This window comes from Dama dama, chromosome 12 (assembly GCF_033118175.1).
Source record: "Dama dama isolate Ldn47 chromosome 12, ASM3311817v1, whole genome shotgun sequence".
Classification (NCBI taxonomy): Eukaryota; Metazoa; Chordata; class Mammalia; order Artiodactyla; family Cervidae; genus Dama; species Dama dama.
In genome coordinates, this window is record NC_083692.1 from 93098542 (window position 1) to 93124488 (window position 25947).

General features: G+C 43.6%; 1 protein-coding gene, 1 long non-coding RNA gene and 1 pseudogene across 5 annotated transcripts in view; 1 reads left to right on the forward strand and 2 right to left on the reverse strand.

Annotated features, from left to right (window-relative positions):
• F2RL1 (F2R like trypsin receptor 1) overlaps positions 1-19047 on the reverse strand; it is a 56561-nt gene extending 37514 nt beyond the window's left edge. For 2 of the 4 annotated variants that reach the window (XM_061158132.1, XM_061158135.1), the window contains exon 1: positions 18913-19047. The gene's annotated coding sequence lies outside the window, so the exon portion shown is untranslated. Of the gene's footprint in view, positions 1-18266; positions 18508-18912 lie in introns of all 4 variants that reach the window. The other 2 variants (XM_061158134.1, XM_061158136.1) reach the window with 2 other exon arrangements.
• Positions 19048-19526: 479 nt separating this feature from the next.
• Positions 19527-25777, forward strand: LOC133066754 (uncharacterized). Its single transcript, XR_009695200.1, has 3 exons — positions 19527-19633; positions 20043-20450; positions 25577-25777. It is a non-coding gene; the product is annotated as an uncharacterized LOC133066754 (long non-coding RNA).
• LOC133066753 (protein MIX23-like) lies at positions 22613-23175 on the reverse strand (annotated as a pseudogene).
• Positions 25778-25947: the final 170 nt, after the last annotated feature.

Genomic DNA, 25947 nt, shown 5'->3' on the forward strand with positions numbered 1-25947 from the left:
CACAGATTTTTATGCTACAGGAATAAACAGACTTATTTCTCATTGGCAAAAATGTGTTGATTGTAATGGTTCCTATTTTGACTAATAAAGATGTGCTTGAGCCTAGTTATAGTGATTTAAAATTCAGCGTCCAAAAAAAAAAATAATAATAATAATAATAAAATAAAATTCAGCGTCTGAAACTGTTAGGGGAAGCACACTGATTGAAACCGCCCACCCTGGCCAGGCACCATGGTAACCATTTGCATGAGTTGTTTTACCACAGGAGGTCCTGGTAAGGAACAGGGAACTAATAAGCCTCCACCAACCGCAAGAGTTCGGGAAAGGTCAAAAGGAGACACCACATGTCCGACCACCTCCCAGAATCCTCTCTGGCATCCATCTTGGCTGAACAAGGCGTGCACCACCAGGAAGGACCCTGAGTCAGAATGATTGGCTAAGGACAACCCAGAAACTAATCCCATCACCATAAAACCCCGAGACTGCAAGCCATGTGACAGAGCTGTTCTCCTGGGTTCCCTGACCCTCCTGCTCTCCGCCCGGGTGCCCTTTCCCAATAAAATCTCTTGCTTTGTCAGCACATGTGTCTCCTCAGACAATTCATTTCCGAGTGTTAGACAAGAGCCCAGTTTCGGGCCCTGGAAGGGGTCCCCTTTCCTACAGCAAAACCACAATTACATTTGCACCAACCTAACAGAACACTTCTTTGTTAGCCAAAGTCCAAAAGCATTGGAAACAGCATTAGACTTAAATTCCTGCCCTACAACTTACCAAATATTCTCTGAGCTTTCCTTTCCTTGTCTGTAAAATGAGGATGAATTAAGTGAAGTAGAAGTTCTTCACAACTATATGGACTGCATAGTCCATGGAATGCTCCAGGCCAGAATACTGGAGTGAGTAGCCTTCCCCTTCTCCACGGGACCTTCCCAACCCAGCGATCAAACCCAGGTCTTCTGCATTACAGGCGGATTCTTTGAGGATAATGTATTCACTTCAGAAGGTTTGTTAGAAGTAACAAAAAAGATAGTGTATGTCAAACACTTCCCTTGTAGCTCAGTCGGTAAAGGATCTGCCTGCAGTGCAGGAGACCTGGGTTCGATCCCTGGGTTGGGAAGATCCCCTGGAGAAGGAAATGGCAACCCACTCCAGTATCCTTGCCTGGAAAATCTCATGGACAGAGGAGCCTGGTGGGCTCCAGTCCATGGGGTCACAAAGAGTCGGGCACGACTAACACACTAACACACACATGTCAAACACAGATTTTTAAAACCTGAAGGATTTCAGCTGCCGGCCATCATGAGGAAAGACAGAATCTGGAGCTTGCATTCACCAAGTTAACTGCCTGCTAATTCAAACATTAGGAGTCTTCAGAGGGACATAACAGAGATCCAGAACCTTTACAGTTGACAGTTGTATGCATCTGGGTTCTCCAGAGAAACAAACCAATAGGACAGTCCAGAAGGAAATGGCTCACACAGATATGGAGGCTGAGTGGTCCCAAGGTCTGCAGTCGGCAAGCTAGAGACCCAAGAAAGCTGATTCCCTGGGAATTCCCTGCCAGTCCAGTAGTTAAGACTTGGCACTTTCACAGCTTTGGCCCAGATTCAAGATCCCACAAGAAAAAAAAAGCCGATGGTGTAGTTCCAGTCTGAGTCTGAAGGGCAGAGGATCAGGAGAGCTGATGATGAAAGTTCTAGTCTGAGGCTGAGAGTCCAAAGGAGGCTGATGTTTCACCTCGAAGACAATCAGGGAGTGAATTCTGCCTTTTTGCTGGATCTACACCTTCAGTGAATTGGATAAGGGCCATCTACATCAGGGAGGGCCAGCTCCTGTACCAGCCTACCAATGCAAATGTTAAACTCTTCCACAAACACCCTCGATAACGTTTAACCAAACATTATCTGGAACTCCATGTACGCCCCCTAAAAAAGTGAGTGTTAGTTGCTCAGTCGTGCCTGACTCTTTGTGACCCCATGGACTGTAGCCCGCCAGTCTCCTCTGTCTATGGAATTATCCAGTGGGTTGCCATGCCCTCCTCCAAGGATTCCTCCTGATTCGGGGATTGAACCCGTGTATCCTGCGTTGCAGGCAGACTGAGGATTGAAGCCCGACAGTGAAGGTTCTTGGGCTTCCGCCTGTGACCTATTGAATCAGAATCATTGCTCAAAGAAACCTGTGTTTTTAAGAAGTTTCCCAAAGCTTCTGATTTACATTATAGTCACTGTACCACTGCTTTAGGTTCTGATTAGATTTGGCAATGTGGACCTAGCACCCAAACTAATAGTCACAAGTGGTATTTGGACCAGTTTCACGTGGGAAACAGGCAGTTTATGTGGGATACAAGTGTTGATTCACCTCAGGGCAGAAACCAGTGTGAGTGAGTAACGCTCTAGGGCACACCCTCCCACTTACCTGCACGATAGAATAATTCACTGAATTTTGTTCAGAGTCCAAATTAAAAGGACACTGCCCGATTGTCAGTGTTCTTGGGTGAGTCATTATTGCTTACTAATTCCTCTTCCTCCTCAAACCTGCTTCCTTCCACTTTCCACAGTGCATGGGATCCTTTTAATGGGAACTTTTTAATCTATTTATAACCAAACTTTCTCTTTCCCCACCCATCTGAATGTGCATGTTTGTGTTTCTGAACTTTGGAAAGCTTTTGTAAGGTTCTTCGTGATGTAATAATCTTTATCTCCTACACTGAGTCCCGCCTTTATATTTACTTTTTAATGTAAAAATAAAAAAATGTTTAAAAAGTATGTAAAATTGTTGATGTGTTATTTACCTACAAAAATGCACGTATGCAGCATCATGAATTTTTATGAAGCGAGATTACATGTATAACCAGAATCCAAATCAAGAAAAACACTAGGATAAAAAATAAATAAATAAAAAATTTTTAAAAAGAAAAAGAAAAAAGAAAAAAAAGAAAACACCAGGGAGCCTTGGAATACCTGCACCTTCTCCAGGCTCTCTTCCAGTCATTGGTCCCCACAAGGGTAAAACAACTATTCTAACTTCTAGGAGGATAGATTCTGTCCATTTTTAACTTCCAAATTTTGTCCAAGTAGAATCCTACCTAGTCTCTGGCTTCTGCTCCTCGTTTTGTTGGGAGACGCCCCCATGTGGTCACTTGCAGTTACAGTGCCTTCCCTCTCACTGCCGTATACAGTTCCATTTTCTGGATATACCATCAGTTATTTATCCATCCTATCTTAGTGGGTATTTGAGTTTCTAGTTTGGGGCTACTGCAAATAGTTGGAGGCATAGCTTTTATACTCAGTTGGGGTTTTAAGAGAGAGTGTTAGATATTCAAGTTCAAAAGACTTGAATTCTCCTTGTGGCAAATAATAGAAACAAATGAACATTCCATAGATTCTTCTGCTCACCCTGAAAACGGCTCCCAGGATTGAAAGTCATGAAAGAAGAAAGAAAAAGTAAAGAAGTTTAGAGGAGAGAATGATTTACAGTTCCATCTGCCTCCACTATTTGCTTCTTCATGGCAACTCCTTGCCCATCCTGCCAATTGAGCCTAAATCAGTAGCATTTCAAAGCACCTGCTGGGCATCCAAGTTGACCGATTTAGGGGCTCCATTGTTATCTGGTCAATGACTGAGGGAGCGGTGGGTCAGTGGCCAGTCCAGTTAAAACCCTAAAAGTGCTATTCAGTGTTCTGATCTTTTCTCCTTGGGTCAGAAAAGACTTGCTTCCTTAGGATCAGGGAAGGTCTGAACCAGACGGACGCAAGGGTGCATTGGTCCAACTCCTCACCTTCCAGATGAGAGACTGAGTTCCAAAGTCTGAGTTCCAGAGTCTCTTTTCCAAAGCATCTGAAGTGCTTGAGGCCACACACAGAGTTAGGAAGTGAACTGGATGGTGATTTGGAACATCTTCAGTTTCAGGGCTTTTATTTGTTTGGGTTTTGTTTTACTCGGCCACATGGTGGATTTACATCGTACATAATAGTTTGTAATATGTTGCTGGTTGCTCTACTTTTCTGATTTCCTACATTTGGGGCAGTTTCTCTCTGGTTAAAAAGTTACCATCCTCTTCTATGCTTTGTCATTTTGGTTTTGTTGTATATTCTGTTTTACCCTGCAGCATACGATCAGTGTTAACACAGCGTGGATAGTGGAGGTGTAATCCATGTGCTGGGATCCCTTAGGGACAAGGAGTTTTCAGTTTTCAAACAACTAAAGAATGAATCCTCCTTAAAGATATGTGATTATGAATATGTAAATGTGCTCACAACATACTAAATGGAAATTATAGGGACTTCCCTGCTGGGCCAGTGGTTAAGACCATCTCCCACTGCAGGGGGCATGGATTCAATCCTTGGTTGGGGAACTAAGATCCAACGTGCTGCGAGGTGTGGCCAAAAGTCAATAAATAAAATAAAATAAACGTAGATTACAGAACGGCATCGTGTGCTCTGCTTCTGTGATATGTATTTCTCTGCATTGGTGTTCAGTCACTCAGTCCTGTCCGACTCTCTGTGACCCCATGGACTGCTGCACACCAGGCCTCCCTGTCCTTCACCATCTCCCAGAGCTGGCTCAATCTCACGTCCATTGAGTCGGTGATGCCATCCAACCATCTCATCCTCTGTTGTCCCCCTCTCCTCTTGCCCTCAACCTTCCCCAGCATCAGGGTCTCTTCCAATTGCAATGCATACATGAACAGGCAAGTTCTGGAAGGATATAAATGTTAATGTTTTTAATCAGGTTGATGGAATTATGGGTATTTGAGTTTTATTCTTTTAGAATTCTTTAATTTTTTACAATCAGGGAAAAACTGGAAAAGGTAACAAAAATAAAATAATACTTTTCAAATGACACTCCCCACATCAGAGCCTGGCATTGACTGACAGTGAGCCACAATTTTAACGGCTACATTGGAAAAACAAACCAGCCAACACTCACAGAAACCATGAAGTGGGTACTGTATGCCATTTAACTGCAAGGAGTCTGGGAAGTGTAGTCTTGGGCTGACCAGCTATTTCTCAACCACTAATCAATTATTATAGAAGGTGAGAATGGATTTCAAAAGGACAATGGCCTTGTAGGACTTTGGCTTTAACTATGGATGAGAGAAAAAGCCATTTGAGAATTTGTTGCAGGCATCATATTTCACACCCCTAAATACTTCAGCATGCATCTCATAAAATAAGGGCACTCTATATAACCACAAAATCATTATCGGAACATTAGCAATAATATCCGAATATCATTTAGCAAGCAGTCCACATTCAAATTTCTCCAAATTGTTATGAAAATAATTTGTGCTGTGTGCTCAGTTGTGTCTGACTCTGTGTGACCCCATGGACTGTAGCCTGCCAGGCTCCTCTGTCCAGGGTATTTTTCAGGCAAGAGCTGGAGTGGGTTGCCTTTTCCTTCTCCAGGGGGCCTTCACAAGCCAGGGATCAAACCCACGCCTCCTGCGTCTTCTGCACTGGCAGGCAGGTTCTTGCCACTGCGCCACCTGGGAGGCTACGCAAGGAAGCTTAGCAGACGATCACTTAGGATATCATATTTATTGATTAAGACATGTGAACAAATGCAGTTGGGGATCCAAGTGGAGTCTCCTTTCTGCAGCCACTACCTTCACATGAAGCCTTTTCCCCCCACTTTGGAAAGCTGCCCAGGCAGGTGCAGTCTTCTAGCAGGACAGTAGGGGGCCCACGTGCCCTTCTGCTGTTCGTCACCTCGGGTGATTTCCCTAGCTGGGAGTAGGGGCCCAGGAAGCAGGGTAACTCCCACTGTGTCGCATGGGAACGAGACACTTCAGGACCCCACAGGACCACCAGCTTCCTTATGGGACGTTATAAAGACTTTACAGCAAAATTAATTTTTATTCCATTTAGGGAAACAGCACAAGCTATGTATCACTTTTTCTGGGTGATTTTCATAACTGTACTGTGAAGTCAAATAAGCAGAAAGCTACAATTTATCGAGCTAAATATTTAAAGGCAATGACCATAATAATTTCAAAGTTGGATTTACAAGTCAAATTGCCAATAGTTAGCCATCCTTCAACCATTACATACAAATTTTTAAAATATCAAAGTAGGGTGGGGTGTGGCCAATGGTGGAGTAGGGAGAACCTGAGAGGACCTCCTCCCAGGAGCACACCAAAATTACAACTATTTTACTGAGAAACCATCTAAATTGCTTCAGTCACGTCCAACTCTTTGTGACCCCGTGGACTGTAGCCTGTCAGCCTCCTCTGTCCATGGGATTCTCCAGGCAAGAATACTGGAGTGGGTTGCCATGTCCTCCTCCAGGGGATCCTCCCAACCGCAGGGATCAAACCCACGTCTCTTACGTCTCCTGCATTGGCAGTGCAGGTTCTTTACCACCAGCGCCACCTGGGAAACCCCTGGAGACTAACAGAAAAGATTTCCCACAACTAAAGATAAAATGCAGGAAGCACAGCATGAGCAGGAGAGGCAGAGATGCAGTGTAGTAAAGACCCACACCTCCAGGTAGGCGCCCCAGAAACAAGAGGAAAGTAGAGATCGCAAACGGTCTCTCGGAGGAGTGAAGAGTCCAAGCCCCACGCTGGGCTCCCTCACCTGGAAGTCCTGCACTGAAAAGATGAGCCCCTAGAACATCTGGCTTTGAACACCAGCGGGACTTATGTAAAGGAGAACCAGGAGTCTAGTAAACAGAAGCTTTGCTCTTAAAGGTCATGTGCTGATGCTTGCACACTCCAAGTCCCCATGTAAAGGCAGTAATTCAAAAGAAGCCTGGGTTCGATACCCCTGCTGATCTTAGAGAGCCTCCCAGAGAGGCAGGAAGCAACAGGGGACTTGTACTAAGGACACAGATGCTGGTAGCATCAATCTGGGGGAGCTTATTCCACCACGAGGACATGGGTGCTGACCAGCACTGTTTTGGGGTCCTCCCTCGATCCCATCAGAGCCAGGAGTTTACCTGCCCACTAGAGGGCTAGTGTCAGTCTCAGGATTCCCTGGGCCACACAGTCAGCCATCCTGGGACCCAGCCCCACCTACCAGAGAGCCAGAAGCCACCCCATGAGGCAGGACTACATACTCAACTGGCGGAGGGCCAGCCCCCCTACCAGCATCCCCATTGTAGCCAGGCCCACCAAACAGAAGGGCCCACACAGCCCATAGGGGGCACTCTTGGAGCATTTAACTCCTGATCAGAAGGAAGTGAGTTGCTAGGCCCCAGAGGCTGTCTCTATAAGATCATTTCCTCAAGTGGTTACATCTCTTGGAGATGTAACCAACTTACCTAATACATAAAAATAAACACAGAGAACTGGCAGAATGAGGAGATAGAGGTGTATGTTCCAAAGAAGGACCAAGACAAAATCCCAGAAGAAGATCTAAGTGAAGTGGAAATAAGGAATCTAGCTGACAAAGAGCTCAGGGTAATGGTCACAAAGATGCTCAATGAATTTGAGAGAAGAATGGATGGAGCACAGAGAATTTTAACCAAGAGTTAGAGAATATTAATAACAAGAAGAACCAAATAGGGCTGAAGAATACATTAGCTGAAATAGAAAACACACTAGAAGGAATCATTAGTAGATCGGATGGTTCAGAGAAATGGATCAGAAAAAACAGTAGTGGAAATCACTGAAGCTGAGCAGAAAAAAGAAAAAAAGATTAAAAAAAATGAGGATAGTTTAAGATAGCATCAAGCATACTAACATTCACATTATAGGTGTTGCAGGAGAATAGAGAATTTCTCCATTCCAAATAAAGGACTGGAGAAATTACTTGAAGGTACAATTGAATGTACAATAGCTGAAAATTTCCCTAATCTGAGGAAGGAAACAGACATCAGGAACCACAGAGAGTCCCAAACCAGAAAAATCCAAAGAGATATACATAAAGACACACTGTAATTAAAATGGTGACAATTAAAGATAAAGAGAGAATATTAAAAGCAACAAGAGAAAAGCAATAAGTTACATACTATGGAGCTCCCATAAAGCTATCAGTTGGCTTTGTAGTGAATGGTATCATAGACTCAGAGCGATGAAAAGAAAAAACCTACAACTGAGAATACTCTACCCGGCAAAGCTGGCCTTCAGACTGGAAGGAGAAAGAAAGAAATTTACAGATAAGCAAAAGCTAAAGAAGAGTTCAGCACCACTAAAACATCTTTACAAGAAATGTTCAAGGCAGTTTTCCAAGTGGAAAAGGAAAGACTCAAACTAAAAATATAAAAATTATGACAGGAAAAGTCTCACTAGGAAAGGCAAACACACAGTAAAGGTCGCAAGCCCTTGACTGACCACTTATAAAGCTAGTAGGAAGATTAACATACAAAAGCAATAAAATCATCTATATCCATAATAAGTAGCTAGGGGATACATAAAACAAACAGGGGTAAAATATCATGTAAAAATATTAAATATTGAGGGGGAAATAAAAATGCAGGCCTGGCAGAATGCATTGGGACTGAAAAGACCATCAACTTAGAATAATCACGTATATACATAGATTGCTTTAAACAAGCAAACACGTGAAAGAGAAAGTGTTGGGCACTCAGTCGGGTCCGACTCTCTGCGACCCCGTGGACTGCAGCCCACCAGGCTCCTCCAGCCGTGGGGTTCTCCGGGCAAGAATACTGGAATGGGTTGCCATTTCCTCCTCCAGGGGATCTTCCCGACCCAGGGATCGAACCTGGGTCTCCCTCATTGCCTGCAGACGCTTTACCTTCTGAGCCACAAGGGAAGACCAGGAGGCTAACAATATACTACTAAACAACCAATATACTACTAAACAACTGAAGAAGTCAGAGAAGAAATTTAAAAATACCTGCAGACAAGTGAAAATGGAAACACAATGATCCAAAACAGGTGGGACACAGGAAAAGCAGTTTTAACAGGGAAGTTTCTAGCACTATGAGTCTACTTCAGGAAAGAGCAAAAATCTCAAATAAACAATCTAATCTTACACCTAAAGGAAACAGAAAAAGAACAACAACAACAACAGAAAGGTTAGGAGAAGAAAAGAAATAATAAAGATCAGAGCAGAAATAAGTGAAATAGAAACTATAAAAAGTAAAAATTCAACTAAGAGTTGGTACTTTGAAAAGATACACAAAATTGATAAACCTTTAACCAGGCTCATCAAGAATAAAAAAGAGAGGGCCCAAAGTAACAACATCAGAAATGCAAGAGAAGTTACAACTGATACCACAGAAATACAAAGGATCACAAGCAATCACTATGAACAATTATATAGTGATACAATGGACAACTTACTAGGAATGAATAAATTCCTAGAAACATATAAACTTCCAAGTCTGAATCAGAAAGAAATAGAAAATATGAGAGAAAAAATCACTAGTAATGAAATTATATCAGTAACAGAAAAATTTCCCAACAAAAGTCCAGGATGAGATGACTGCAAGGTAAATTCTACCAAATGTTTAGAGAGGAGTTAACAGGTATCCTTTTCAAACTATTTTAAAAAGTGCAGAGGAAGGAACACTTCAAAATTAATTCTAGGGACCTCCCTGGTGGTTCAGTGGCTAAGACTCCATGTTCCCAATGCAGGGGGCCTGGGTTCAATCCTTAGTCAGGGAATTAGATCCCACATGTTGCAAATAAATAAATAAATAAATATATTTTAAAAATTAATTTAAAAACCTCATTCTATGATGCTGGCATCACCCTGGTACCAAAATCAGATAAAGATAGACGTAAACACACAAAATTATAGGCCAATATCACAGATAAACATAGACACAAAAACCCTCAACAGAACATTAGCAAACCAAATTAAAAAATACATTAAGAGAATCATATATCAACATCAAGTGGAACTTATACCAGGGATGCAAGAATGGTTCAATATCTGTAAATAAATTAATGTGACACATCATATTAACAAATTGAAGAATAAAAGTCATTTGGTCATTTCACCTACACCTACTTCTTGATTCTTAATTTTAGAAAGTTTCTATTGATTTCTAACAACGAGAGATTAGAATTTCATTTACTTAGACTAAATTTAACTTTCTTCTCCCTCACCTCATAATCTTCTTGATAGCCATATTACTGTTTCAAATTATTTTAACTGATTATTTTCATAATTCTAAATATTTATACTTCAATTTCTATTTATTCTTCATTTTAGACACAAACTACAGACTCTCCATAATGTAGCTTGGGAATATCAGCATCTCCATTCTTTCTTTCATCCTCTCTCCATCCTTCCACCTCTCAACCTCTGCCAGATCACCTTCATTTTAACATGATCAAAGCTGATAACATTTTCTTTGTTCTATAATCACCAAGTTCTCCCTGTTGGGTAGCTTCTAAAAACTGAGAATCAGTAAACTGATTATTTTATTGAAGTGTTGAAATGTTAGTCACAGTTGTGTCTGACTCTTTGCGATCTCAGCTCCTCTGTCCATGGAATTCTCCAGGCAAGAATACAGGAGTGGGTAGCCATTCCCTTCTCCAGGGGATCTTCCTGACCCAGGCATAGAACCCAGGTCTCCTGCATTGTAGGCAGATTCTTTACCATCTGAGACAACAGGAAAGTCCTGGTGCTCTTTATTTTTAGCAAAAGAAGAAAGCCAGGAAGCCAGGGCTCCTTATTTTATTGTAACTATGTAAATACTGTTCACTGAAAAACTCAGTTGTTTTTTTTTTTTTTTTTTTGCTTTGAGCCATGATTTTGCTTCCTTCTCCCTCCATGGAATGTCATATTCCCTAAGCAACTATGAGAGAATGTATCTAGCACTAAGGCATAAAGTTTCTTTTGTCATACTCCATTAACTGCTCAAGATCTTGCTATAATTCAGTTTGCTTCATATTAGGATTGTTAATTTCTTACAGATTTTTTTCTTGGAGTTTCTAACTACATCTCTAAGTGAAAGAAAAAACATGCCTTTGCCACCAGCTTTTCCTGCCCTCCCCGCTACAGCTTCTTATTTTATATGTTGCCTGGAATCCAGTATTTTCTTCTCAATGGTACACTTCTTGCAGCCCAAGGACTTTTAACAATTTATGTAGCTCTCATTCTGGTTTAGTTCCTCTACTGCTTGTATTGCCTATCTGCTTTCCCCTTGGTTTTCTTCCCTTTTTACTGGAGTACATCCTTAAGTAACTTCTTAAGAAAGGGTATGTAGCTGGAACTCTGCTCAATGTTATGTGCCAGCCTGGATGGCAGGGGGACTTGGGGGAGAATGGAGACATGTAATATGTATTGGAGTCCCTTCACTTTTCACTTGAAACGATCACAACATTTTTAATCAGCTACACCCCAATACAAAATGTTTTTGGTGTTAAAAAAAAAAAAAAAAAAGGAGCTGTTAAGGCTGAAAAAAAGAAAAGAAAGGTTATGTAGCAAGTAAGCTTTGACTTCTGAAAATGTCTTTATTTGCTTTAATTTTGGAATGTTTTGGATGAATAGAATTCTAGATCCTAAATCGTTTTCCTATAGCATTTTGAAATCTGTTCTCAGCCTTTTTCTCAGTTTCCCCCTTCTAATATGCAGACTCCTGTTCAATCCCCTCTGGGCATCTGTCAGGCAGAAAAAATCCACCCTCCATGTCCCCTCCCCCGCTGCAAATAACACTGTGCTCTTCAATCTCTGTTTCCATGTTCATGTCCTCTTCCATCTCCCAGAAATTTGTGAAAATGTCTCAACTGCTGATGCCCAATAGATCTCTCATTATCCTTGTAATTATGGGTTTATACTCTTAAGTTTTTTATCACTTCAACAGGATCTTGGGAAAGAAGGATAACCAACATACATGCTCTGGTCACCTTCTTGAATCAGAATTTCCTATAAATTTCATTTTTTGCTTGCCCTTTTCATTAAAAAAAAATAAATATCAGAGCTGTATTTAACTCTCTTTTGCTAAATGCACAGACTTTAATGACACCATGTTTATACAGTAGTTTTGCAAAATAATTTTTTTTGCAATTCTGGATATTTCAGAATTACTGAAGCATTAATTGATGATTAAGGGTGAAAAAGAGCATAGAAGGAGGGAATGCCCCCCACAAGTCAGAGGACACAGCCTTGCTTATTTCTCAGAACAAGCACGCATTAATCCACAAGCTTCCTGGAACAGTACCCTTTATAGAAAAACCATTGTTCCCAATGCTGATAAGTTCATAATTTCCAAGAGGAAAAGAGATACAAGCATTTATATTTACCACCAACTAAAGTGCAAAGCAAGTGAGGAATAAAGCCAATTAGCAAAGTCTTTATAAATCATAGTACCCCTTTATTCTCAATTCTAATAATTTGTTCGTTTGAACAAGTGCATGAATGCTTAGTTGGTCAGTTGTGTCCAACTCTAACCGCCAGGCTCCTCTGTCCATTTGGGATTTTTTTTTTCAGGCAAGAATACTGGAATGGGTTGCCATTTCCTCCTTCAGGGGATTTTCCCAAACCAGGGACTGAACCCTCATCTCCTGCATTGCAAGCAGATTCTTTACCGCTGAGCCTGTTTGAACAAAAATCTGTCTTAATAAGGTAATCATGACTGTAAAAGAATGGCAGTGTTTAGTCTCCCACAGAGACCACCTTTTTCGTAAGGACTGAATATCAAATTTTCATATTATTTAGGCATGGAATCTTATTTGAGATCAATGATATTTGACCACTGTGTAACAGCTACAAATAATAGTATAAAAGCTACAGATATTATAAAAGGAACAGAATCTGATCTCTTTAATATTAAGCAGGGTCCACAGATGAATTAGCTTTCTGTACGAATATCTGAATGTCATGTTTTCATATTGACAATACTCTTTTTAAAATAACATAATGTATGCATATTGTAGATGGTGAGAATGACTGCAATATAATTGAGTTCTGCCCAGAGGCTGCTGGACCCACATTTCCCTCTTTTGATTTGGGGCTGTAAATTGTTTTTGGAGTAACTGAGAGAAGAATCGAGGGTTCAGTCCCTGGGACGGGAATATCCCCTGGAGAAGGAGATGGCAACCTGCTCCAGTATTCTTGCCTGGAAAATCTCATGGACAGAGAAGCCTGATGAGCTTCAGTACATGTGGCCTCAAAGAGTCAGACACGACTGAGTGCATATACACATGCACACACAGAGAACAGTCAAGGGGAACTGAATGTGTGGATCCAACCAGTCCATCCTAAAGGAAATCAGTCCTGAATATTCATTGGAAGGACTCATGCTGAAGCTGAAACTCCAAAACTTTGGCCACCTGATGCAAAGAACTCACTCATTGGAAAAGACCCTGATGCTGGGAAAGACTGAAGGGAGGAGAAGGGGATGACAGAGGATGAGATGGTTGGATGGCATCACCGACTCCATGGACATGAGTTTGAGCAAGCTCTGGGAGTTGGTGATGGACAGGGAGGCCTGGTGTGCTGCAGTCCATGGGGTCACAAAGAGTTGGACACGACTGAGTGACTGAACTGAACTGAACTGAACGTGTGGATGATGAGATTATGTCAGTGATGCCAGGGCAGGCTGCATGAATGAAGGCTCCAACGTGGTTCCAACAGAGGAAAAGGGCTACTGAACAGACTTACTACATGGCCAATGCTGTATAGATGTGCTGAGCTCAAACAAGAAAAGGAAATGGCAACCCACTCCAGTATTCCTGCCTGGAGAATTCCATGGACAGAGGAGCCTGGCAGGCTACAGCCTTGGGGGTGGGGGATGGACTAAGCAACTAATGCTTGACTTGACTTTAAAGCTACACTTTCAACATAAAAACCAGTAAGACAAACCTTTGAGCAAATAGAATAACCCTGGGCTTACATGTTTTTATGTTTTCCGATAATGATGAGTGACTTGAATTTTTAGACCCCATTAATAATTAGATGACTACCTTCTGCCTACGGAACCAGAAGACCACAGGCTGTGCATGTGTGTACCTGCTGAATCAAAGTGCTGTCCAGCTGCCTGAGGACCTCTGTACAGGCCCATGATTGAGGCCATGAGATGACTGGGGGCAGAATGACCTAGAAGTCTGCTGCATCTCACTCCAGTTCAGAGGCAAAGGGTTCAGGGTCAGATCAAGAACCAGCCACCTGAGAATGTGATTTATTTCACCCTTCTTCCTGCTTCCACTGAGGCTTAGAAAAAGCACCGAGAAGGAAAGGAGACAGAAAGGAAAGAAGGATGGATGAAAGGACGGGAGAGAGGGAGACAGCAAGAGAGCGACCTTTGTGAGACGAGACTAAGCTCCTGATGGTGGAGATCTGGTTCTGGTAGTTTCGTTTTATATAACACGTCACACACTTTCTCACTGAGTAAACTCTCAAGGTGTCTGTTCCCCTGGGAAACAAATGACAAAGCCTCAAAGAGCCTAAGCTCAGATCTTCTCTGTGACACCCCCAAAGAGCTCTACATTCCACTATTGTTGGGATGTAGCTTTTGTTGGATTAGCTTTTGCTGAAACTGATCGCCTGGGCTCTTAGCCACTCTCCACCTGATTTGTGACAGGATAAGGACAACATTTCAAGTTGCACATCTGATGGTCTCAGGCCAAGGGGAGAGAGAGCTAACACAGAAAGCTCCGCCAGGATTTATTTTTAAAGCAATAAGCTTCTATCCCACGAGCTGCCATTTATTCAAAAGGTCATCTTGGCCACTTGGCTTCCTCTAAACCATTTTGCAGATAACCTAATTTAGGAAAGAATCTCATCCCTGGGGGCAGTTTCTTTTAGGGAACATTTACTTAGAATTTGAATGAGCTGGCTTCCCTGGAGGGCCAGTGGTTTCACCTTGGCCTCTGGTCTGGCAGGGACTCGTGGGTACACAGAGTCCTGGGTGTCCGTCTGTCTCCCTATGTATCTTGCTGTTGAAAGCTACCAGCATGTTAAGTACCTTGCACCCCTACCGACCTCCACCTGCAGTTGAAATGACCAGAGACAAAATTCTTGGAAAAAGATTCCCAGCTGTGGAATTTGCAGTTGTTGGCATGTAGCCAGAGCCTGGGTCCGTCTGTTTTGTGGGTCTAGGTTGAGGCAGAGATTGAGGTTCACCTGTTTGGTTTTCTTTCCTCATACAAATGACCTTTCTAGAGTTGGTCTGGAGCCACACTAAATATGTATGGAGGGGTGATTCTTAATTGAGGACAGCCATGGTGCAAATGAGCTTTAAAAATTGCCACCCATCCCACACACATGTCCCAGAGGTATTACAACCTGGGCACCTCAGCCCACGTTCAGTTTTCCAGGCTTTTCACACCGAGCCCAAGGCTGGTTATTAGCTGTCTTCCTTGGCTTGCCTCTGACAGGGCTTTTACCTTCTTCCACTGATAAAGAGGAGCCTTTCCCCCAGACAATGCAAAGAATTTCTTCATCACTCAGCCCAATTTTTCCCCATCTCTCGACAATGTGGTGTTCACATTTCTAAAGGAGCAACTTGCTCTTCCAATTCACCTGAACCCTCCGTGGGCATAGATCCTAAAGTCTTTACAGATGCCAGTCCCAATTAATTTATGGTGAGATTGCAAAGGGTAACAAGGGGCTGACCAACAAGGATAACAGGGTGGGATTCCCTGCTGGGTCAGGGCAGGACTGAGGCTGTGTTGCTGCCTTTGAACTCGCGAATGGGACAAGTGTTGCCTCCATTGCCGAGTGGCAGCATTAGCTGCAGAAGCGGTCCTCATTGTTTCAGGGATTTCGCAGCTAGGCCTCCCAGACAACTGCACTTCCTTCCCCAACTCAACTTCCTAAAGAAGAAGAGTCACCAACAGAAATCAGAGAGGATGCATATGTTATGTCCAACTTCACTGTATTTAAATTAATGTGACCTGGTGGCCCCATCCTACTTGGAGCAAGGAAGTCTGCCTTTCCTCTCCAGATCCCTCTCTTGGATGGAACCAGGAATCCGAGGGGTCCCCTTAGGACTCAGTGGGCACCCCTGGGATTCCTGGACCTACTCAGGAGAGGAATCTGGGGAGGTAATTGTCATTATCAGTGCAAAGGGCCCCATCCCCCACGGCTCTCCTTGCTCCCACTGTATGTACCCAGGGACAGGGTAAGAGAACCTTCAAGCATCAGCTGCCTACCCCACTGTGCCCAGAAGCTCCTCCACTTTCCAATCCTCTAAGCAGGCTCACAGTCCGCTCCCTCGAATAACAACCCAGTGATGGTTAATTCCTTGCTAAAAACACTCTAAAGAAAAAGAGTAACAAGGTCTCTTCTACAAAATGCATTATAGACATAGACCAGAGTTTTTAGAAAATCTTGAGGAAGGCTTGCACCTAAAATGTTGGCTGAAATTATTTTTACTATAATGGTATGTTTTCCAAGGAAAGTATAAATATCTTGTGCTTATCCAACTATAAAAAGCACAAATTAAGCACAAACAAAACTAAAATAAACAGCCAAATTCAATTTAACAATATTGATAAAACATGTCAGATAGTAAGATTTTAATTAAAATGAAACTGCCACTTTTAGAAGTAATTATAATAATTGTTGACATTTCCTGAGCAAATTCCTGGCCAAAGTCCTGCGGTGACTATGTATTTAACTCCACAGCGGCTCCGCCGGTCAGCACTGCCGCTGTATGCGCCTTGCTCAGCTGCCTGTCGTTTCTGACTCTTTGCAACCCTTTGGACTGTAGCTCACCAGGCTCCTCTGTCCGTGGGAGTTTTTAGGCAAGAACACTGGAGTGGGTTGCCATTTCCTCTTCTAGGGATCTTCCTGACCCAAAGATTGAACCCGAGTCTCCTGCAGCTCCTGCATTACAGGCGGATTCTTTCCCGGTTGAGCATCTGGGTACTACCGTTAACTCCCATATTACTGATAAAGACAATGGGCCCACAGAGGTTAGATTATTTTTCAGATGAGGAGATTCATCTGAAAGGGTGCAGAGTCTAAGCTCTGAACCCAAGGTGTCTGACCCAGAGCCTCTACCTCTTCTCCACCCATGCAGAAGAAGAGATGCCAATTTGATATCTTCATATTGACTCTAAGAACATTATCCAAAAAAGTCAAGTTGACACCATTCACAGAGAATCAATCTTGCTTTCCTGTTCCATGTAGTGATGTAGTGATTATTTGTAACGATTACCAACTTGTGTTGGGATGCATTATATGAACAAGGGAGTCATGTGCTACTCTGACTTCAGAAATTTTTGCCATGGCCTCTGTGAGGAATCATTGATCTCTAAATAAAGGTCAGTAGTGGGATGTCTTTCTCGATAATTTGCTGCCCTGGTGAAGATGTTATAAATGATGTCTCTGCTTTCCCAAATGGTCTAAAGACAACTGTAAGAGTTATTTGCCAAATTAGTGTATTCTAACTGACATGGCCCTTTCCTTCTACATGAATGGAGGTAACAGAAACTTATGACTGCTAAATTTCTTTTATGTAAATAAAGAGTATGAGCGTCTAGGTCTCTAAATGAATTCTTGTGGCTCCCTGTGGAGTCTGCTCCCAGAAGCCCACAGCCCCACACTTGCTTAAGAGTTAACTCTAAATATATACACAGTACTACATACAGAGTAGGTAAACAACAAGACCTACTGTAGCGCATAGGGAACCCTACTATTTCTCTTGGAATAATCTATAACAGAAAAGAATCTGGGAATTCTCTGGTGGTTCGGTGGTTAGGTTCAGTGCTTTCACTGCTGGGGCCTGGACTCAATCCCTGGTGGGGGATCTAAGCCGTGAAACAGCCAAAAAAAAAGAAAGAAATCCGAGAAAGAATATATATATTTTTAATTGGAGTATTTGCAATGTACACGTATACATGTATAACTGAATCACTTTGCTATACACTTGAAACTAATACAACACTGCAAATACTTCATTAAAAAAAAAATCTCAGGAGGGCTAAAGTGAGTTTAGGGATGAACACGATGCAGCTGATGCTTTCAGGGCCCTGCTCACATTCCTCGAAGCTCACTGATTCATCGTCCTTCTCTGCCTGACTTCCAGCTGTCCATATCTGCACTGAGGAATTTTTTTCTGAAACCATTCACTTTCCTGAATGTGGTCCTGCTCAGAAGTCGAAAAGTGATGGGGAGTTAACCCCCCAACCCCCAACCCCAGTAGCAATACCTGGGCTTCCCTGGTGGCTCAGTGGTAAAGAATCTGCCTGCAATGCAGGAGACCCGGGTTTGATCCCTGGGTTGGGAAGATCCCCTGGAGTAGGAAATGGCAACCCACTCCAGTATTCCTGCCTGGAGAATCTCTATGGACGGAGGAGCCTGGCAGGCTAAAGTCCATGGGGATGCCAAGAGTGGGACTCGACTGAGCAACCAATACTTTCACTTCACTTCTCCCCCCGACTCCAAAAGCAACACTCACCCTGTAACTCTCCGGCGCTGGTGTGGGAACGCATCAGTTCCTTTCCCCTCCAGAGGGCTCACGTTCACAATCTCTCTGTGTTTCCCTGCTGGTTCCAGCCACAGGCCCCTCTGTGGGACCAGGTTCACAGCGTGCCCTTTGGGGGCTGCTGTCGTATCCTTATCACTTGCCCACCTCTGAGAGGTGCTCCCTGGGCTCTCCAGGTAACCCCTTTGTACTTGCACTTCGCCTCAGGATCTGCCTTTGGAAAAATCGACACTACCTCAGAAAGGTAAGCTTCAGTTATGTGAACCTGCATGTATTTGAAACTAGACTTTTTCCAATATTGCTCAAGAGTGAGGTCTACATCAAAAATCCATGCACCTTTTCTCTTCCCTGGGTGTTCTTGTTCATTCACACACACGTTTCTTCCCCTTCCATTTTTCCATCCCTCTTCTTCTTTTCTTTTCTTTTTTTTTAAACAGCAGTTTGGCTCATAGACTACTTAGGAACAACCAGGCATTTTCCCTTGAATCCTCCCAGCCCTCCAAATCAAACAATATTTTTTAAAAAGCAGCCATCTCCAGCTAGCATTCAGGTGTCTCCTAAGGCTTAGGAAAATGCCCTAAAACCCTCAAGTTCTCTTAGCAAGAAGGGCTGCACAAACCTTCCCCTTGTGGCGTGTTCTCTTGGCTGTGTGGATCTGGGTTTTCAAGAGTCGGCTGGATGGAGAATGGCGCCCGGAGGCCTCCGTCGCTGAGCTGGTGGCCGACGGTCCCCACCCACCGAGGGAAGCTGCCGGGAGTGAGCGCCCTTTGGCCCTGAGTCTGGTTGGTTCAGCGCTGCGGAAGCCCAGGTGGATCTACTTGCCCCGTCTCGGGAATGCGTGGTCCAGTGAGTGCCGTGGTCCCCATCCCGGAGAGAGGCCCGGGCCTCCGCTGTGCTGGGAACCTCTTCTCCCTGTCGGGGGCGGCCGCAGTTGCCAGCCGGGCACACAGCCTTCAGCGCCTTCCCCAAGAACAAACGTCAGGAGCAGGCGCTCAGCAGACAGCCTCCAGCTGCGGGCTCTGATTCCTGAGTCAGCGGGGAGGGGCCCGGGGCTCTGTGCCTCACAGGTCCCCCGGCTGATGCTCACGGGCAGGCAGACTAGGGAAACCACGGAGAGGAGGGCGGCAGGGGCAGGTTCAGGGCAGACAGAACCCCGCTGGGCCCGTACATTCCCTTAGCGGACAGCCCCTCACATCCAGAATGCAGGGAGCGGGAGTCACTGCTAGCGCGTGGCCTTGCCAGGGCCTGGACGACTCTGAGAACTCAACGAGGCGCTGGAGCAAACAAGACTTGTCTAAAGCGACCCTCATAGCCTGGGTGATCTTTTCAGTAGCACTTAGGTCTGTTTCCTGGTTTGCGCTTCCCAGGCGGCTCACACATTCTTTACCCAGGCCGTAAAGAATCTGCCTGCAATGTGGGAGAACTGGGTTCGATCCCTGGGTTGGGAAGATCCCTTGGAGGAGGAAATGGCAACCCACTCCAGTATACTTGTCTGGAGAATCCCCATGGAGGGAGGAGCCTGGCGGGCTACAGTTTATGGGGTTGCAAAGAGTCAGACACGACTCAGCACAGCACAGCTTAGGTTTGCTGCAGAACCTAAAAACTGGAGTCATCAGTCATTCCTCCTGCTTGAGTTAGGGAACAGGAATGAGGAAGCAGAGAAAAACGGTCTATTAGACAGTGTAAAGGGTAGAGTTAAAGAAATATTCTTCATTAGGAATTACTTGCATTTTTTTTTTTAAATCAAAGGGAATTTATATTGAAACTTCTGGCATGTTCCAAGGGTGTGAGATCTTCCTCTTTCTCCAAAAGTGGCACAGTGTGAAATGTCTGTAGTTGGCTGGAATAAAGCAAGAGCCACAGGTCTGTTTGGTTGGGGGCCGGACCTCCTGAATCTCAGCCTCCCGAACCCTGCTCCCGATTCACCGTCTCCAGCCCTTCTCCCCTCCCATCAACTTCCTAGACTCAGATCACAGACCTCAGCACTCGGCTCAGAGACACTGAAAGGCTCACCGCTGCCCTTGAGAAGACAGGCGACTGTGAGTGTGAGCCTCAGCATCCCTCCTGGCCCTACGCTACGTCCAGCCTTACCTCCTCACCGCTCATTGTGGGCCCTCTGTTCTTGCACTGTCAGGCTACTGGAGTTCTCGCAACGTGGTAGGTACGGTCCCACCGCTGAGCATTTGTTCTCCTCAGGTTTTCGCATCTCGTGTGTCTCCTGCATTGGCAGGCAGATTCTTTCCCACTGCGCCACCTGGGAAGCCAATACTTGGATACTAAGCCAGTATTATTTTTACGCCGAGCTTTTGGACATTCAGATTGCAATAATGGCTTCTATTTTTTTTTTTTTTTTTGAGTGTCCTAATTTTTTATTGTGGTAAAAACAAAAGTGAGAGCTACTCTCTTAACCTAAACTTTAAGTGCACAATACAGTACTGTTCATTGTGGCCACAGGCTGGTGCAGCAAATGTCTAGAACATGTTCTTCTTGTGTAACTGAAGTGATCCTTTCTTAAGTCTGGGGGAGACAACAAAGCTAGCAGCCCAGTCCTGAGAGACGGTCCAGGCTGTATCAGGCATGTGCTCCTCTGCCTCTTCCCCTTTGTGGATGAAAGGTAGAAGAGCGGAGGGTGCACAGGAGGGCGAGGCATTTGTGTCATCAGAACGACGCACGGCGTCTGTGCTTCACTTCTCCCCGTCGCCACACCTTTGCATGTGACGCTGAAATTCCTTTCACTAAAGAGGCGCTGTCCGTCTCTCCAGCCCTTCAAGTCTAGGATGCCTCTGTGTCTTGCTTCGGATGTGACCACGGTGTGGATGTTCCAGTTTCAGTCCTAGACGTCGGGAGGTCCTGCGTGTTTCCTCCCCTGCTTCTCTGTCGTTGTCATGAGAATGTGCAGGAGCAGCAGGCTCGAAGGTGAGAGGCCGCGGACCACAGGAAGTCAACCCAGTCATCCCCGCCTCCCTGCACCAGCCAGGAGATGCCCAGAGGTGCTGACGGAACTGCCTGAGGACCCCAGGGCATGAGCATGCTTATTGTCATGTGTCTCTGGGGTCTCATGTGGTTTGTTACACACCAGTGCCTGACTGATATCTCTACATCAAAAGGAGTTTTAAAACTCACAAATACAGGGACTTCCCTGGTGGTCCAGTGACTGGGATTCTGGGTTCCCAATGCACGGGGACCCAGGTTCAACCCCTAGTCAGGGAACTAGATCCCACAGCCCGTGACTAAGACCCGGTATAGCCAAATAAATAAATATTAAAACCCATGGATACAACTTAAAAATAAAGCGATCTGTATACTCTCCCTTTGTCCCCCCCAAAACAGAGAATGGGTTTCTAGATTGTTTGTAAATATATCTAATACTTAAGAAGCTGTTAACTATGGTTACTTCTGAGGAAATGACAAGGGTTGGAGGGGTATTTTCACTGGACCCACTCTTGTTCTTTGGGAATTTGAACCACGTGAGTGTCCCCTGCTTTTAAACAGGCATTAAAAATTCTACATGAATACAAAGCACTGAGCTATATCTCTAAAGGAGGAGGTACCCATTTCCGTACATAGAAAGCAAAGTTAGTGACAGAGACAGTTATTGGTAAAGCTAAATCTTCCAATGAATACAGTCAGATATCTGGAGCCAATATCCAGGGGAAACTGTCTAGAGAATCTTGAAAGTCCAGGAACTTTGCAGATAGACATGCTGATCTACAGCATAATTCTGAAGAACTTTAGCATTTTTACAGCAAAACGGTGGTTTCCTACTTGCTAACCACAAAACATACTAGATTAGAGACACAGTTCTGTGGCTCTCAGGGTCAGCGGTGCATAAGGATCACCCCTGCCTCTTCTTTCAGATGTAGATGATCCAGGTCCCATCACAGAGACTGATTATAGGTGTGAGATGTGGCCCCAGAATGTCTTATAATAAGCAGCTCAAATAATGTTCATGGACCTCATTTTGAGAAACAATGTGTTCACTACTGTGTGTTCTCATTTGCCTTCATTGTACAGAAATCATGAGCCTTTGGTGCCTGATTCATTCTCCCTAAGTAAGAGATCATTTAATTTGACATCTAGTTTAAAAAAAAAAAAAAAAAGGAATAAGTGAAATTAAGGACTCAACAGTTTGGGTCAAGGAAGGCAGAGGTGAGTTAAAGAAACAATCCCCCCCATGTTTTTTTTTTCCCCCACACTGAGTCAGAATATTATTTTAATAGTTACAAAACAAGTTTGTTTGTTTGTTTTTAAACAGAATCAGTATAAAATAGCTGTTGATTTCTCCATAATTATCAGAATTATTTATATGTGAGGTCTTGGCTAAGTAGGGCTGAAATCAACAAAAGGTCTTGGACTGTTGGCTCAGAAATCCTCCTGGGAAGCCCACCATGTTTTGTCTGTCATGCTCAACTCTTATGAGATGAACTGGTCCATCTTTTAAAAGGTATCTTTTTGTTCATTCTTTGCAGGCTTGAAGTGAACTTGGCAGCATTTATTAAACACCTTCCAGCTCCTGTCATTGACCACTTCTTCAACATTCAGTTCTCACTGCATCCGTTTCAACTTTGTCTGTTCTTTTCTAACTTCCTTTAATAATGTTAAACCATCCAAATTCTTTTCTCTCTCTTCTCAGAGCTGTTTTACTACTGATGAGGTCTGAGCTATCCAGTTTTTGATGACTCTGTCCCAACTGACATAGGCCACCATCAATGACTCAAAGTTGCTTACAGATTTGGTTGGCATTAATTTTCCCTGGGAAGGAACCTGTTGGAACCGTAGTGTTTAATTCATGCACTATTCTGTCATCAATCGTCCTCACCTTGAGTAATTCCTGGAACTGGACGAACTCCTCTCAGTTCACACTGCCACTGGGCACCTCCATATTGGACCTAAAGCCCCAGTTTTTTTTTAAAAACTGAGCTTGTGGAAGAATTAATCAGATTTTTCAAATACTAGATAATATATGGGTTACATACATAAATTCATTTTTAAGAATAAGAGGACTGACATAATTATTGCAACAAAGTCAGTCAGAATAAAGGTTTCTGTTTTGTTATAAATAAATAATGTTTGCTCCTTGATAAGGAAAGAGAAATTCCAGAGGAAAATAAATGACCAGCCCTTTTGATACAAGTATAAAGTCTATCAGAGGAAAAAGTACAGCTCTGGTTATGTGTGTTAACAAAATGCTGTACTGAATGTTCTGGCAGCTGTTGAGGACAAATAAAGACACTCTTGGCTTCAGAGTCTAGCTAGAGACATTTTTATGTTTTCAAGTTTTGTTGAATTCTAGGGTTCCACAAGATAATTATGAAGGAAGTGTGAACCCGTCAAATGTAGGTATAGACTCACAGAATTTTCTAACATTTTTATCTCCTGCTTGATAACATATCAAGCAAGAAATACTAATTGGTGGCTAGGAAATGCTCTAGAGTGTCTGCTTCAAAATTACTGTAGATTAAAATAAAGAAAAAAACTAGTAGAGGAAGTTCTGAATACCTTTGTACCTTGGGGAGAAAATAAAGAATGTAGTATCAGGGTTTGTTTTTCTGTTTGTTTATTTGGTTTTTGTGTTGTTTTAATGTGCACTGCATTTTTGTCAGAGAAGTAGTACATACTTGGGCTTCCCAGATGGTGCTAGTGGTAAAGAACCGCCTGCCAATGCAGGAGACATAAGAGACATGGGTTCGATTCCTGGGCTGGGAAGATCCCCTGGAGGAGGGCATGGCAACCCACTCCAGTATTCTTGCCTGGAGAATTCCCATAGACAAAGGATCCTGGCAGGCTATAGTCCATGGGGTTGCAGAGTCAGACATGACTGAGCAACTAATGCTTTGGGCTTCACAGGTGGTTCTAGCAGTAAAGAACCTGCCTTAAAAAGCAGGAGACATAAGAGATGTGGGTTTGATCCCTGCGTAGGGAAGATCCCCCGGAGAAGGAAATGGCAACCCACTCCAGTAATCTTGCCTGGAGAATCCCATCGACAGAGGCGCCTGGCAGGCTATAGTCCATGGGGATGCAAAGAGTCGGACATGACTGAAGTGACTTAGCAAGCAGCAGGTACATACATACTCAAGAAAGGGTAAATTCATGAAAGGAGAAAAGTAACCCAACTCTCCAAACACAAATTTAAATGTGTTGGTATATTCCCCATCAGTCTTGGCTAATAGATCCCACATGAATTTGTTTTTTCTTCCCATATTTCTGGTTTAACATTGCATGTACATACTGCATCTTGCTTTTTAAAATATTAAGTATTATAAACACTTAGTACCATTACATACACTTAATATATATCATTTTGAATGGGTATAATAGTTTTGGAAAAGCAGTCCTCCAGAGTTTGACATCTAGCAGGTTTCCAGTCTTTTAACTAATATGCAAATAAAAATGCTCTTAAAAACTAGAAGTCTATTTTTTTGTTACTTATAATTATTTCTTGAGGCTAGCTTCCCAAAAGTCATACAACTGGGTCCAAGCTTGTGTACATTTTAAGGATGATGACAATTTGTCTATTTGCTCTCTTAAAGCATGTCCATCAGAATTCCCTTACTCTAGTTGGTATTTATATTTTCCTTCTTTCCATGCTTCCTTTGGTGGCTGTTTACAGCTATCACAGGGGAAAAATCACTGCTAATTAGGTAGGTGCCAGTGTTGCGTCCCTTGTGGCTCAGACGATAAAGAATTCACCTGCAATGCAGGAGACCTGGGTTCAATCCCTGGGTCAGGAAGATCCCCTGGAGGAGGGCATGGCAACCCACTCCAGTATTCTTGCCTGGAGAATTCCGTGGACAGAGGAGCCTGCTGGGCTCTAGTCCATGGGGTCGTAGAGTTGGACATAACTGAGCAACTAATACTTACACTTTTTCAGAGTTCTCTTGTTTTAAACTGTAGCTATTTGATTATTACTGAGATGCAATATTCTTCCCATAAAAGTTACAGTTCCTCTTTCACTATCTAGTATTTTTAAATTTTGTTTTCCTATCCACTTGTAACAGGGCTTCTATAACGGAGAATTTGAACTTCCCAGGCGGTGCTGGTGGTAAAGAACCTGCCTGCCAATGCAGCAGACGTGGGTTCAAATCCTGGGTCAGGAAGATCCCCTGGGGTACGAAATGGCAACCCATTCCAGTTATTATTCTTGCCTGGAAAATCCCATGGACAGAGGAGCCTGGAGGGCTAAGTCCATGGGGTCTCACGGAGTCCGACACGACTGAGCACACATACACACACAATGGAGAATTTACGCCAGGTCAACTTACTACATCTCTGTTTTCTCCCAGGCACAGACAGAATCGTGACTCCCGTCAGGATGATCCTGGGGCTGACTCATTTGCCTGAGGATTTCCAAAGCTGCTCATTCCAGCACCATCAAGATGGAAGCCCCTGAGGCTGACTAGCACCCCCAGCGTGTCCGTGAGGTCACCATTTCCAGTCAGACCCAGAGACAAGAAGCATATACACATCTGCTTTCTGGTAGCCAGGCGCTGCTGCTATCTGCCGGGCACTATCTTTACAAAGGGGAGTCGGGAGTTGCCGCTGTAAAACGCCAGCCTCTTGTGGGATGGTTTTATGTATGAGATTAGAACCTTTTAAACTATCTTTCTCCTTAGGTTGGGGGGAAAAAAAAAACCCCACAGGTGAAGAAATTATA